The sequence below is a fragment of the Peromyscus maniculatus genome, chromosome 15, assembly GCF_049852395.1.
Source record: "Peromyscus maniculatus bairdii isolate BWxNUB_F1_BW_parent chromosome 15, HU_Pman_BW_mat_3.1, whole genome shotgun sequence".
In the NCBI taxonomy this organism is placed as follows: Eukaryota; Metazoa; Chordata; class Mammalia; order Rodentia; family Cricetidae; genus Peromyscus; species Peromyscus maniculatus.
In genome coordinates this window covers 76,681,304-76,694,999 of record NC_134866.1, presented here as the reverse complement: position 1 = coordinate 76,694,999, position 13,696 = coordinate 76,681,304, and the positions used below count along the sequence as shown (strand labels likewise).

The 13,696-nt window shown below is 43.6% G+C and overlaps 1 long non-coding RNA gene across 1 annotated transcript; it reads right to left on the bottom strand.

Moving 5' to 3' along the window:
* Positions 1-2,488: 2,488 nt before the first annotated feature.
* Positions 2,489-13,048, bottom strand: LOC121822944 (uncharacterized). Its single transcript, XR_013044907.1, has 5 exons — positions 12,931-13,048; positions 8,191-8,223; positions 6,295-6,371; positions 3,544-3,582; positions 2,489-2,604 (listed from the first exon to the last, which is right to left on the bottom strand). It is a non-coding gene; the product is annotated as an uncharacterized LOC121822944 (long non-coding RNA).
* Positions 13,049-13,696: the final 648 nt, after the last annotated feature.

Here is a 13,696-nt window from a genome sequence, read left to right as displayed (position 1 = left end):
GGGTAGAGAATGTAGGTCCTGTAGGAGGGACTGGAAGGTTCCATATGGGGTTATCCACCATAGTCTGGAGGGCCAGGCCAGATGTGGAAAGGACCCCCTTGGCAGGACAGAGTAGCACAGCAGCCCCCAGAACAGATCAGCTCTGGATGTCCTGGCCCCGTTCCTCCAACAGCCAACAAGGAGGGCTGCCAGGTCTCTTTCCTCTTTTATCCCCACGACTCTCATCCTGTCCAACTGACTTTCTACATGTCTTTTAAAAAAATGAGAAAGCTTTAAAAATGAAAGGCACACCAGACCCTTGTCCCAGTATGAGTAACAGGGATTCACTCTGCAGTGGCGTCAAGAACTCAAGAGTTCATCTTTCTCTCCACACATCAAGTTTAGGAAGACTCTTAGGAGTTTTTATCAAGGCTGAAATGTTTGCAGTTTTGTTGTGGAATATTAGTTTAAGATGTGTTACATTGGGTTTTTTGCTTTTGTTTTTGATTTTTGAGACAGGGTTTCTCTGTGTTGCTTTGGTGCCTTTCCTGGAACTCACTCTGTAGCCCAGGCTGGCCTCAAACTCACAGAGATCTGCCTGCCTCTGCCTCCCACATGCTGTGATTAAAGGCATACACTACCACCACCCAGCTGTGTTACATTTGTTTATGTCATGGGACATTTGTTTAATGATGCAAAAATGTGTTGCATTCTTTTATGTTGTGTTTGTTTGATTCTGTGAAGCTGTGTTACTTTGCCTGCCTAAAACACCTGATTGGTCTAATAAAGACCTGAACAGCCAATAGCTAGTCAGTAAAGAGAAACAGGTGGGACTGCCAGGCCAAGAGAATAAATGGGAGGAGAAATCTAGGCTTGAGAGGGAAGAGGAGGAGAGAAAAAAGGAGGAGAGAAGGATGCCAGGGGCCAGCCACCCAGCCACACAGTTAGCCATGGAGTAAGAAGGAAAGAAAGATACATAGAATAAAGAAAGGCAAAAAGCCCAAAGGCAAAACATAATTAAAGGGAAACAGGATAATTTAAGTTAGAAAAGCTGGCTAGAAACAAGCCAAGCTAAGGCCAAGCATTCATAAGTAAACGTACATCTTCATATATTTATTTGGGAGCTGGATGGTGGAGCCCCCAAAGAGTAAAACAAAACAACAACAAAAAAACTACACAGTTTTCTTGTGATTTTTTTTTCCAGTGTGCTTCACATCTCCTGGTCACAAAGTCACTGCTGCAGCTCTGCATATCAAATTTCCTTGAAGCCTAACAAAAATGGGAAGGGGATCAGGAGTTACCTGTCCACGCCCATAATCAGCCTAGCAAAAGAACAGTCACAAACCACCAGATTTCCTCTTACATCTCACAGCTCAGCATCATACCCTGGGTTACCCCTAACTTCAAGTGAGGCTGGAAAAATGAGTGTTGGGATTCTCAGCCTCTGAAGCAAGAAATAACAAAACTCTAAATTCAATCAGATGTAGGATGAAGTGCTAAATGGTCTTATTAATAAAAAAACAAAACCCAGAGCCAGATATTGGGGTGAAAAGCTGAGAGATCAGAAAAGCAGAAAGAAATCAGCCACATTCTTACCACTTGGAGATCCTCTGGCAAAGAGACCGACTTCCTGTATACCCATACCTATATGCTTTTCTGATCTGCATTTCACTTCCTCTCTCCACCCAGCTACATCACTTCCTCCTTCTGCCCAGCTCTGTCACTTTCTGTCTGTCTATACAGACCTCCAGACTCTTATGGTTAACTGGTGGAATTCAAGGCATGTGCCACCATGCCTGGCTCTGTCCTGCCCTGCCATAGGCCAATGTAGCTTTATTTGTCAACCAATCAGAGCAACACATAGTCACAGCATACAGAAAGACATCCCACAGCAATCAGATGATGATGCTCATCATGAAAGGCAACGTGAAATCTAACTGAAAAGGTGCAATCTCCCACACATCCTTATGAGGCACGTCTGTGGCTCAGTGTGCAGCTCAGAAGTCTGAGTTTTAGAAAGCTCTTGTTTGGTTCAAATAATAAATGAAGATTAATTAGTTTTGGGTGTCCCTGGCTTTCTCACAAAAACTACATGAGTGTTCATCCTGTAGACAGTGATAGCTGAGCATCAGTCTAGAACAACTGGCTCCTGCAGTAGAACTCTCTTCTCCAGGCATGACATGATCAGCTTGATGACCCACAGGAGACTACTCTCACATCATCAGACCTGTTAACACTTCCCCACAGAAGGGGCAAGGAGTACCCTCACTTGAGATTCCAGCTGCTTGCTTCTTCCTGCCCCACCCAGCTACATATAATCTTCCCCAGTCACATAGTCTTGTGTGTGTGTGTGTGTGTGTGTGTGTGTGTGTGTGTGTGTCCGTCCGTCTGTCCTAGAGTATAGAAGGTGGTTGGATGGGATTGGGCCCCCCATGTTGGAGTGAGACTTGGGTGGCGGCAGAGCTACCTTTAAGTCACCCATTTTCCTATAGGCAGCCCCTCACCATGCTCCTGTAAGTAATCCCAAGAAATCCGTTGATTTACCAGGATAGGATGAGATGCAGCCATTTCTTTGGTCCCTTAGCGTCTTATCTGCTACATATAGGTGTTTCCACTCCTCTTGACCTAGGAAAATTCACACAACACCCTCTTAACTTCCTTCGATGATGGAGAATAAATGAAACCAGTCCAGGCCACGCACTGATCTACCAGGTGAAACAAGCATTATCCTTTTATATGACCCTAAACAATGGGAACCCAGTTTGCTGATCTATAAATAAATAAGAAGCCTGGCGGCCAAATCCATCTAGTCTCTAAAACATCACAGAAGGCAGCAAGAAGGATTCATTCTGAATCCCTCTGATGCAATGTGCAGAATCAGTGAGGAAACTGGGCCTCAGGGTACACATATTTGGATCATAACCCTGTGGTAGAGGACACCAGCTCTAACCTCTTCAAAGCTATAACTGAGGGTCACGAGCTGGCTTCAAACATAGCCATAAGAAGTTCAGGCACACATAGATGCTCCCCTTCCCCATCCTCATGTCTCTGTGACAAAATAAACCCTGGCAGGATTCCTTGCTTAGAACATTCTCTTCTCATCTCTGCTGGTGAGCAGAGATTTGTCACTGTTGAAATCCAAGATGACATCCAAAATGACAGCTCAGAGAGTTGCTGACCAAGGCCTGTAGCTCGTATTTGAATACAGTATCTTCTCAGGAACTGAACTGAAAAGATTTCCACTGCCCGTTGTTCTAGAAGAAGGATTCTGATGGCTATGAAAGGAACCCTTCCATCCCAGAGCCTTCCTCCCACCAATATGGGTCTTCCTACATAATGAACAGTTTCATTTTCCCTCTAGGTAGGTAAAGAAACTACTCATTAATTGCTCTCCAGGTGGGCACTGGGTAAAACCCAACACATTGGTTCTCTTATCAGTCCCCCCAGTGGTTTGCAGCAGACATCATCACCCATTTTGCAGATCAGCACACTGAGGTACAGGGCAGTGAAAGGCCTTGACCTTCTCAGATGGAAGGAAATGAGGGAGAAAGATTTGAATCATACTTGTCTTCCTTGGATGCACACTTCCTCTGTCTTCCAGTCCTTGAACACAAAGAAAGAATTGGATTAGGAGACATGTGTAGCACTAATCCTAATTGGTCTTAATAAAAACCCAGAGCCAAATATCAGGGTAAATGCTGAAATATCAGAGAGACAAAGGAACAAGCCACAGCCACTTCTCACCTCACCAACTCCTCAGCCGAAAGGCATGAGATCCTGTCACCATCTCCTTATATTCCTTTCTCCGCCCAGCCATATCACTTCCTGTCTCAACCTTCCTAGTGCTGGGATTAAAGGCGTGTACCTCCCTAGTACTGGGAGCAGTAGCATGAGATCCCAAGTGCAGGGATTAAAGGTGTGTGCCACCACTGCCTGGCCTCTATGGCTAACTAGTGGCTGGCTTTGCCTTCCTATCTTCAGGCAAGCTTTATTTGTTAGAGCATACACAAAATATCAACACATTTCCCCTTTTTGTCTAAAATAAAAAAGATAATAAGTAATATAAGAAAAACTATATACAATAAGTACAATAACTAGATACAATATATACAGGCAATAATTACATCAGCAATATCCAGTCCCTTTGCTTTTGACAAATTCAGAGAAAATACTCCATTATCTATCCTATCTTGCATATAGGATTCACTTTCTATCCCAACTCACATTACCATCTAAAACTATTTTTCTATGTCTCTCAATCTTATATACTTTACACCTCTTTAGTTAGTTTCTTTTCTGAGTCTGGTAAACAAGGAAAACTATAACTATATAATTATCTAGTCTTCAACTCCCTTAGAGACCAGAGAAAGAAATAATATTACCTGAGTAAGCAGGAAGTGCAAGCAAGTGACTTCCAAAAAATGTGAGAAATGACAGAAACAGCTGGCTGCCTGAACAGTCAGTCACCCAAGGTTCCTCTGCAACATTGGGGCATCTATCTTCAGTCTACAGGCCTAGAATATCTGATAGACTTTTCTGTGAAGCAGGATCTTCTGAAGGGCTGTCCTACCTTGTCTTGGCAAAGTTCAGCAGTCCTTTCTTTTGTGCCCTGCTTGTCCCATTTGGACAGCATACTGTCAGCAGTCGAGGCAAGGGCATTTTCTCACCCAGGGGCTAACTTATGCCACAAAGAAAGTAAACTCCATATGAAACTTCTGTCTATGGACATGTTTTAATAGCTGTGAAGAATGTGGGCATCCTCAGTGACAAGAGCTTCCTGATCATATCAGAGTCTGATTTGTGCTTCTTATCCTCATTAGATTGTAAAACTACATATGTCATTTTCTCTCCACCCCCAAAAAGACTTAGTGCCATGGGCGACAAGCATTAGCACCAAAGGATTCACTGCTCGGCTTTGTGGCACCGAGCAAAAAGCATTCTAGATACTAAGCATCCAAGATTGTTCTTACCATAGGGTTTGGGAGGGAGAAGGACTTCCTTTAATCCCGAGTGCTGCTCCCATCCCTTCCCCTTTCTACTGAGTGTTAACTAGTGCCCCCTGCAAGCTTGACTTTGCACCCAGATGTCCAAGTCCTGGGGGCTCTGTAAGCTTGTGATGCGGTGGGGCTCTGAAGTGTGTCCTGGATATCAGAAGCTCCAAGGGTTTGTCATGGTTCTAAGGGCAGCCAGGTTTAAGACCTGCTGCTGTCATTTGGGAGGGAAAACAAGAGGGTGAGGCACAGGGGTCCTGTTGTGGAATATTATTTTAGCTAGGTAAAGATGTGTTACATTTGTTTATTCTGCATTTGTTTAACTATGTAAAGATGTGTTGTTTCACCTTGCCTGCCTAAGGCACCTGATTGGTCTAATAAGAAGCTGAACAGCCAATAACTAGGCCATAGAGGGATAGGCAGGGCTGGTGGGCAGAAAGAATAAGTAGGAGGAGAAATCTAGGCTAAGGAGAAGAATGAAAAGAAGAGAATGAAGGAGAAAGAGAGGGACATGCTTGGGGCCAGAAGCCAGGCAGCAGCCAGCCAGCCACGAGAGGCAGTGAGGGGAAGACACACAGAAGGAAAGAGAGGTAAAAAGCCCTGAGGCAAAACGTAGAAGAAGAGAAACACGTTAAGTTTTAAGAGCCAACCAGAAACGAGCCTAAGCTAAGGCTGAGCATTCATAACTAATAAGAAGTCTCCATGTCATGATTTGGGAGCTGGTTGGTGGCCCAAAAGGAAAAGCCTGGTAAAGGGCCTCAGCTAAAGCATAGGAGAATGTTGTGTTCTGACTGACGTGTGTTTGCTCTGACTTGTTCTGTTTTAGAACTGAAAACTTTCTTTGGGGATTGATACCTGGGTCCTAGGAACATTAGGTGAGTTGTCTACCCTAACACACTGTCAGGGGTTAGGGAAAGACTAAAAGACAAAGCCAGTCGTCAGCCATGGGAAATGGACCTGCTTCTACAACTTCTGTTTATGTAACACTAAATCCACGCGGCTCATATGTGGGAATAATTCCATTTCACTTGAACTCCAGCAAAACAATTTTCCATCCCTCCTTCGCTTCAGCTGGGTGGCCCTTGCTTTTTATGTTGGTGCTGGGTCTCACTGTCACCCATGAACATGCAAGCATCAGTCCCGTGACTCTGCAGACAAATCCCAGAACCGTGTGACTTGAAAAGGGACTTAATTAAGAGCCCTGTGCTTCTGGTGAATATTTGCTGGATAATTCCCAGTGTCTGAAGGTTATTGGGTCTTTTTACTATTCTGTGATTCCAACTCCAATCAATTTATTAGGAATGTGAGATAAATCTGAACTCACCCGAGTTGCTGTGCGATTTTAGAAGCGCTCTGCTCACAGCCTGCCCTTTGCTGCTGACTTCTCAGAGATTCTAGCACCTATTGATGGAGAGAGGGCAGCTGAGCACACCATACAGCATTGACAGGAGACACCAAACACGAGCCTCAGCTCTGGTTTATTTTACAGATTGCACCTATCCAGCACCAGGTTTCGGGTGGGCCCTGGCTCCTGAGCCCAGGTATGATGTTCTGAAGACCCCCATATTGCCAAGTGAACTTCAGTTTTTGAACAGAAGGCCAACCAACCCCTGCCATGAAATTTGTAAAATTTTCAGTATTTGGAAACACATAACACAGAACTCCACGCTGCTCCCTGGTGTGGCATTCATGTACTCAGGGTTTCTTCTGTGCTAGATCACACAGTAGGGCAGACATAGATATGACTGTCCTTCGTCCTCATAGTGCTCTAGAGGTGGTGGAACCACTCTTGATTTGTAGTTGAGGAAGCAGGTTTGATGAGTATAAGTGGTAAGATAGCTGGTGACCACGAGAAGAAATGACAGGATCCCCTCTGCCCGTCACTGTGGAATAGCCCTGAGAGCACATGTTCTCGAAAAGGCAAGGGAAAATGCTAGAGACATAGTGCTTGAGCCATTTAGGGAGAAAAAGAGAGAATGTTAGCAAGAAAAAGAAATTTAAAGTGTTAACAATACAGGTGGAGAGCTGGGCCAGAGAGGAGGCTTCACTATTCAGAACATTGGCTGCTCTTGTAGAGAACCCGGGTTCAATTCCCAGCACCCATGCAGCAGAGCATACCTGTCTGTAACTCCAGCTCCAGGGCCTTAGTTAGGGTTTCTATTGCTGCGAAGAGACACCATGACCACAGTGACTCTTGCAAACAAAAACATTTAACATAGTGGCTTGCAGTTTCAGAGGTTTAGTCCATTATCACCATGGTGGACATGGCGGCATGCAGGCAGACATGGTGCTGGAGCTGAGAGTGCTACGCCTTAATGGGCAGGCAACAGGAAGTGAACTGAGTGTCACACTGAGCGAAGCTTGAGCAGAGGAGAGCTCAAAGCCCACCCCCACAATGACACACTTCCTCCAACAAGGCTATACCCACTCCAACAAAGCCATGCCTTCTGATAGTGCCACTCCCTATGAGCTTATGGGGGCCAATACATTCAAACCACCACAGTATCTGACACCCTTTTCTGGCCTCTATAGGCATTGGGCACACATACATGTAGGCAAAATGCCTATACACATAAAATAAAAATAAATAAATCTTTACAGAAAGTATAGAACCACAGGGCTGTTTCTAGGTTTTTAGTTCCACTTGTCTGTTCAATGTTTTTAAGTGAGATGACCAAGTTACAGTAGACTCATGATGAGCAGGCATATCTCAGTCATGTGGCTCCTGTTAATATTTTAGTCATTCTTATTATTGCTATTGTTATTATTATTGTTGCTTTAAAAAAATCTCTGCTGGACTGAGAAAAGCTGAGAATGACAGAGATGGTCTTCTCTAGGGAAGAGCTCTCCAGTTGGTCACCCAGTGCCAAACATTCAGGCCTGAAAACACACAGACAGGTAGTATTGCACAGACTGAATAGGGCATATATAGGAATATATATGTATTTGCATGCAATAACAATTTGTAAAAAACAAAGAAAAAAAGAAAAGAAGGAAGGAAGAAAGAAAAAAAGAAACAAAGAAACAGAAAAAGAGAGAAAGAAAGAAAGAAAGAAAGAAAGAAAGAAAGAAAGAAAGAAAGAAAGAAAGAAAGAAAGAGAGGCCATGAATTTGAAGGAGAGTCAGGAGGGAGATATAGGAGAGTTTGGAAGGAGGAAAAGGAAGGGAGAAATATTGTAATTAAATTACAATCTTTAAAAAAATTTTGCTGGGTACATACCTTACCAATCATAAAACCAGGATTAATGGAACTCTAGAGGGAAAAGACAGGAAGCAATTCAGAGCAGGACACGTTACACTTCTTGTCAAATCAGGGCATGCTTGATTGTTTTAGAAGATATTTTTTAAAGTAAATAAAAGAAGATGCCCAAGCCCCAACTCTGGATCCTCACTCAAGAAATGTTGAAGCCAGTGAGCACAGTCCTGGCTTCAGTTCCCACACTGTGCCAAACATTTGTGGTTGGGGAACCCATTGCAGCGTTCAGGGTCACTCCCTGCTCAGTAGCCCCATGTTGGGTTGTGATGAAGTGTCCTCATCCCACCTTCCATAGTTACGCCTCCACTGACAGTCCCACCGAGTCTGTCTCAGTAGTTCCTCTGTCTTTGGGCTGGTAGTTGAATACCTCTAACGCTGGGGGTACATGGCATCCGTATGAATCCTCTGTGACTTCCTGTTCCCTCACAGTGTCACAGATTCTTTCCTGGGCTAATCTAAACTCTGCCTCACTTGGACAACATTGACAGATTGACCTCAGCCCCGTGTCTTGGCAGTATCAAGCACCGTCCCACCCTGTCCCACCAGAGGGAGATTACCCAGAAACCCATCATTCAAGTTGCTGGCAATTTATTCCTTTTCAAGATTTGTTTTCTGGGGAAAGTGGTCCAGCCCTGGAGACAAGCCTCAGTATTCTGCTGGGAACAATGTGCTTTCTGTGCGGGCTGCATTTTTGGACACAAACAACCTGTATTGCTTAACAGTTTTGTGCAAACATGTTCTAATAGGCAGTAGTATGAGATTTGGTCATTTTAGCTCAAGGCCAAACTGGCTACATTTCAGGCTTGCAATAGACTCACTGGTTCCTAAGCAGCCATATCACCTAGCTTATTTGTTTTGTTTCCTGTACTGAAGCCTTTTACCTATTCTGATACCAGTAGGGACCTGATCACCTTCAACTGTTCCCATATTCAAGGTTCAATTTTCCTTCCCTGTCCAATGTCTTTGCAGCTTAGCATTAGCGAAGGCTCTCTGTGGAGAGATGTGCCAGCAACTGTTTCACAGGGCTGAACTTACTTATGAGAGAATTGCTTCAGTATTTAAGACAGGGCTAGCCCACTTTCCCACTAATAATAAGTCCCTCACTACACTGACTTCCCTTCTGCAACGGAGTTCAAAGTGCTTGCAGGAACTGCCTAATTAGACCATATTATGTTAGTAAGTCTGAACGAAGTGCTGTATGATTAGCCCCATTTGAGAGGGAAGGGATGCTGGGAACGCAGAGCCTGGGAAAGCAGTGGGAGCTGGGAACCTGCCCCAAGACCTCATTTAAGCTGATTGGCAGGGCCTTCCTCACCTGTCCTGTCTCACCCTTCTCCAGACTCTACCTCCTGAGGTCCCGTCTTTATGGAAGCTTTCTCTCCCTAGCCATTTGTCATACACCATTACTCGCAGCTTGATTTTTGTCCTTGTTTTCTAGGTAGGTGGTTGGGGGTACTTCAGTTGATGACAGTTTAGTGTTTCAATTATCTTTTATCCCTCAGGTTTGGAATGAAGGTTTCTTAAGCCAAGGACTATGCGTTATGTTTCCTGTTTGTCTCAGATTGCACTTGCAGAGGAAATGTTCACAGGGCAGGGGTGGGCATGGTGTTTATTCCATAAAACAGCCCATGGAGCCTTCCTTATCACTTAGATTGTGGGCCACGACACTATCAATGATTAATAATTCACACCTAGAATGTGATCCTGGAAAGGACACTGGTCAGCAACCACCATGGTAACTGACCATCTACCATATTGTGTCATGTTGTAGGGAATATGTCAAAAGAACCAAACGCTGGCTCTGATTTCAGGAGCCTCCAGTCTCACGGTCTGGGTATTTGAAAGCAGCTAGAACAGGTGCTGGGTGGCTTATGAACCACAGACATTTATTCTTGTAGTTCTAAGGGCTGGGAAATCCAAGACAAAGACATCAGCAGAGTTAGTGTCTAGTAAGTGAAAGACTCTCACAGTCTGTATCTTCTTGCTGCATCCTTTTGTGGTGTAAGGTCCCTCAAACAATCTCTTACAAGGACAAAAATTCCATTAGTGAGGGTGGAATGTGTCACCTCTTAAGAGCCGCACATCCCAATACCATTGAATAGAAAATGCAACGTCAGCACACTGGTTCTGAGGTGGAGTAGTACTCAGACCACAGCACCCACAGGAGAGAGAAGAACAGATCACAGAGAGGGAGGTGGCATGGGATCTGCCGCAGAGAGATGTGGCCTGGAGTCTCTGATCAGTCACTCGTGTGTGTGGCCTTGAGCAGATGGTTTTAGTTATCACATCTCTAGATTTTTTTTTTTAATCCAAACATTTATACTGTAGAGATGATAAATGGCACAAGGTCTACAAACACACTTAGCCCAATGATTCATACAGAGTGAAGAATTAATAAATAGACTTGTGAACGTTATTATTATTATGTGGCTGGTAATTCTAAGGCAATTTAAAACAAATGGTGTAGCAAAGGCCACTTAAGGAAGTTCAAAGAATGGCTGGTAGATGTCACGACGGGTCTGCAACCAGCCTGGAAAGACAGTGAGGACTGCGGCTCTGAGAAGTCAGAAACCTGGAGAAAGCCTAGGTAAAGGCACGAACCAACCCTTGTGGGGAGGGGCTGGGACAGAGCAGGCTGGGCTGGCCGAAATAAAATTTACTAGAATAACACTAATAGTAATAAGAAAACCACGAGCAATGCTACTACTGTGAAGAGGGCAAGTGCCTTTCTTCAATAATATGATGAGATAAGAATGGATGTTTTAGCCGGTCGGTGTTGGCGCACAGCTTTAATCCCAGCACTGGGGAGGCAGAGCCAGGCGGATCTCTGTGAGTTCGAGGCCAGCCTGGTCTACAGAGTGAGCTTCAGGATAGGCACCAAAACTAAATGGAGAAACCCTGTCTCGAAAAACCAACCAACCAACCAACAAACAAACAAGAATGGATTTTTAAAGATTTATAACCAAAGTTGCGAGACAAATTGCAAAAGAAGCAGAAGCTATCAGAGGTCTGGGCCAGCGCTGCTGAGGACGGGTCGGCTGATGTGCTGTTGATGGAAGGCAAATTGGACCTGGGCTTTCTGGAGGGAACTTTGACTCCGTTTGTTAACAGCCGTCAATTTCTCTTCAAAGTGCCGATCCTGGAGCACATTCACTTATAATCAAAGAGCCATGGAGAATTATGTGTATTAAGTAACCCCCAAAAACTTGGATATAACTCACATGTCCATTGATGATGGAATTCTTGAATATTCTAAGCACTAATATGCCCAATTATGTATTTTTAACATTTCAATAGGAGGTAAATTTACATAATGGTTGTGGCATTAAATGTAAAGAATGTTGATTGGTGAAAAGAAAAATCATAGGTCATCCAAACGTTAGAACAGTAAATTGGAAAGCCCTATGCATGTTTACTAATGCACAGCAAAAGATCTCTGAAATGAGGGAAATGGGAAGACAGGCTGGATGAGACTTCTGTTTTGATCTACATTCTTTGTATTGCTTACAAAAAACATCTATTAAGATATTTCTCAAAGTCTGTGAGCAAATCTTTAAAAATCTGCACTAGGACAGCCATATGCAAAAGAGGATGGATGGCACTTAAAAAATTAAAAATAGAATTCCCTCACAACCCAGCCACTACTGCATATGTACCCAAAGGAAGTGATGTCAGGATGTTAAGAATCATTGGCACGTCCACATTCATCGCATCCCTATTCACAATAACCAAGAAATCTAAGTGCCCCTTAACTGGTGAACACATAAAGAACATATGGGACATATATGGAGAACTATTCAGTCACAAACTAATTAAAGCCTGTTATTTGCAGCAATATGGATAGAACAGGAGATCATGCGCTAAATGAAATAAGCCAGGCACAGAAAGATGAACGTACATAATCTTCCTCTGACATAGTACCTAAAACACTTTGTCTCAGAAGTTGAGAGCAGAATGATGGTTGCCAGAAGCTGGGGAGACCAGTAGTAGTTGTGTTGGGGGGATAGGGAAATGTTAATGGATGCTTCTAGGGTGCTTCTGCATACTGAAGTGATGACAGGTGACGAAAATGTACTGTACATTTCTAAAAGGTAAAATAAAAGATTTAAATTTTTATACTATAAATGATAAATGATGGAGGAAATAGATCTGTTTAATTTGGTTCCAATGTTATATAATGTATATATTTATCTAAACAGTATATGTGTGTGTGTGTGTTTTATGTTATCATATATCAGTTTAAAATAATTTTAAATGATTTTAGGAATGTAGCTCAAGGTAGAGAGCTTGCCTAGCATTGGCAAAGCCCTGGATTTGATCCCTATATCACTAACACAAACCACTTTATCATCATTAAAAATGTTAAAATATGTTGTAAGGTATACCTACATTTTTATCTGGGAAAAAAATATTCCCCAGGAAGTTGGGGAAGCTCCACAAATTTTTGAGGCACCATGGCCAAGTGCTTTACAAAGACTGGTGCATACCCAGAGCCTACACACACTTAAAAAAAAAGCACAAAGTCAACGGTGTTCATCTTGCTATTGTGTGCAGTTCTCTTTACAGTCACAGCAGTTAGCTTTTGCGGCAACATTGCACAACTAAGTATTCCAAAGCTTGATGCCTGGAAGAAAAACCACTTTGCCTACAGCCCCGTGCCTGTGGGTCAGCCAGCATTTGTTGAGTTAGCTCAACAAGGCTTACCTTCAAAGTACAGGTTAGACTGACGTTTTCTTTCTGTATCTCGTAGTTCTTGGGCCAGTGGGCTAGCCCGGCCAGCTTCTCCGTGCAATGATGGGGGAACGCAAGAGAGTGAGTGTCGTCCCATGCCATCCGTGACTCATTTGTTTGCGGTTGGCACAGTGTCCACTCTGCCCACGTGGCCACACCTGACTCAGTGGGAGAGGGAGATGGTCTTTGTTTCTAGCAGAAAGATCTGCAGAGTCATGTGGCGAAGGTCAGAACATAGGGAGAAGCACGATCTGGGACCTCTAAAGCAGTGTACCCCAAGTTTACCTGAGTTTCTTCATTTCTCCTTGGCTAATTTTCCTTTCCATGAGTACGTATTACTTATGAAAAAAAAAACATTTAACAAGCAATTCTTCAGAAAATAGGTGATAAAGAGTTGAGGAAGTTGTACTTGGCTTGATACTTCTCTGACTTGGCCCAGAATCTTCTGAATTTGTGATAGTCTCTGTCCTCACCTGTGGTTCCCACCAGTGTCCTTTATTATGCACCTGAGACTTGGCTTTCTTATCTGAGTAACTTTGGAGGCTTTCCTTTATCTCGCCTCCATGTTCCCTCCTTTACGATGAGAGGTTATACACCTTGGAGAATTTGCTAGAATGTTATATGATTTCCTGAGAAATGTGAAACTATGAATAAGAATGGCAGCCAGCCATTGCTCCCTAAGAGGGAAGGAACACATCGAAGTTACCAGAAGCCCTACCTGGAACATTTCACGGTTCCC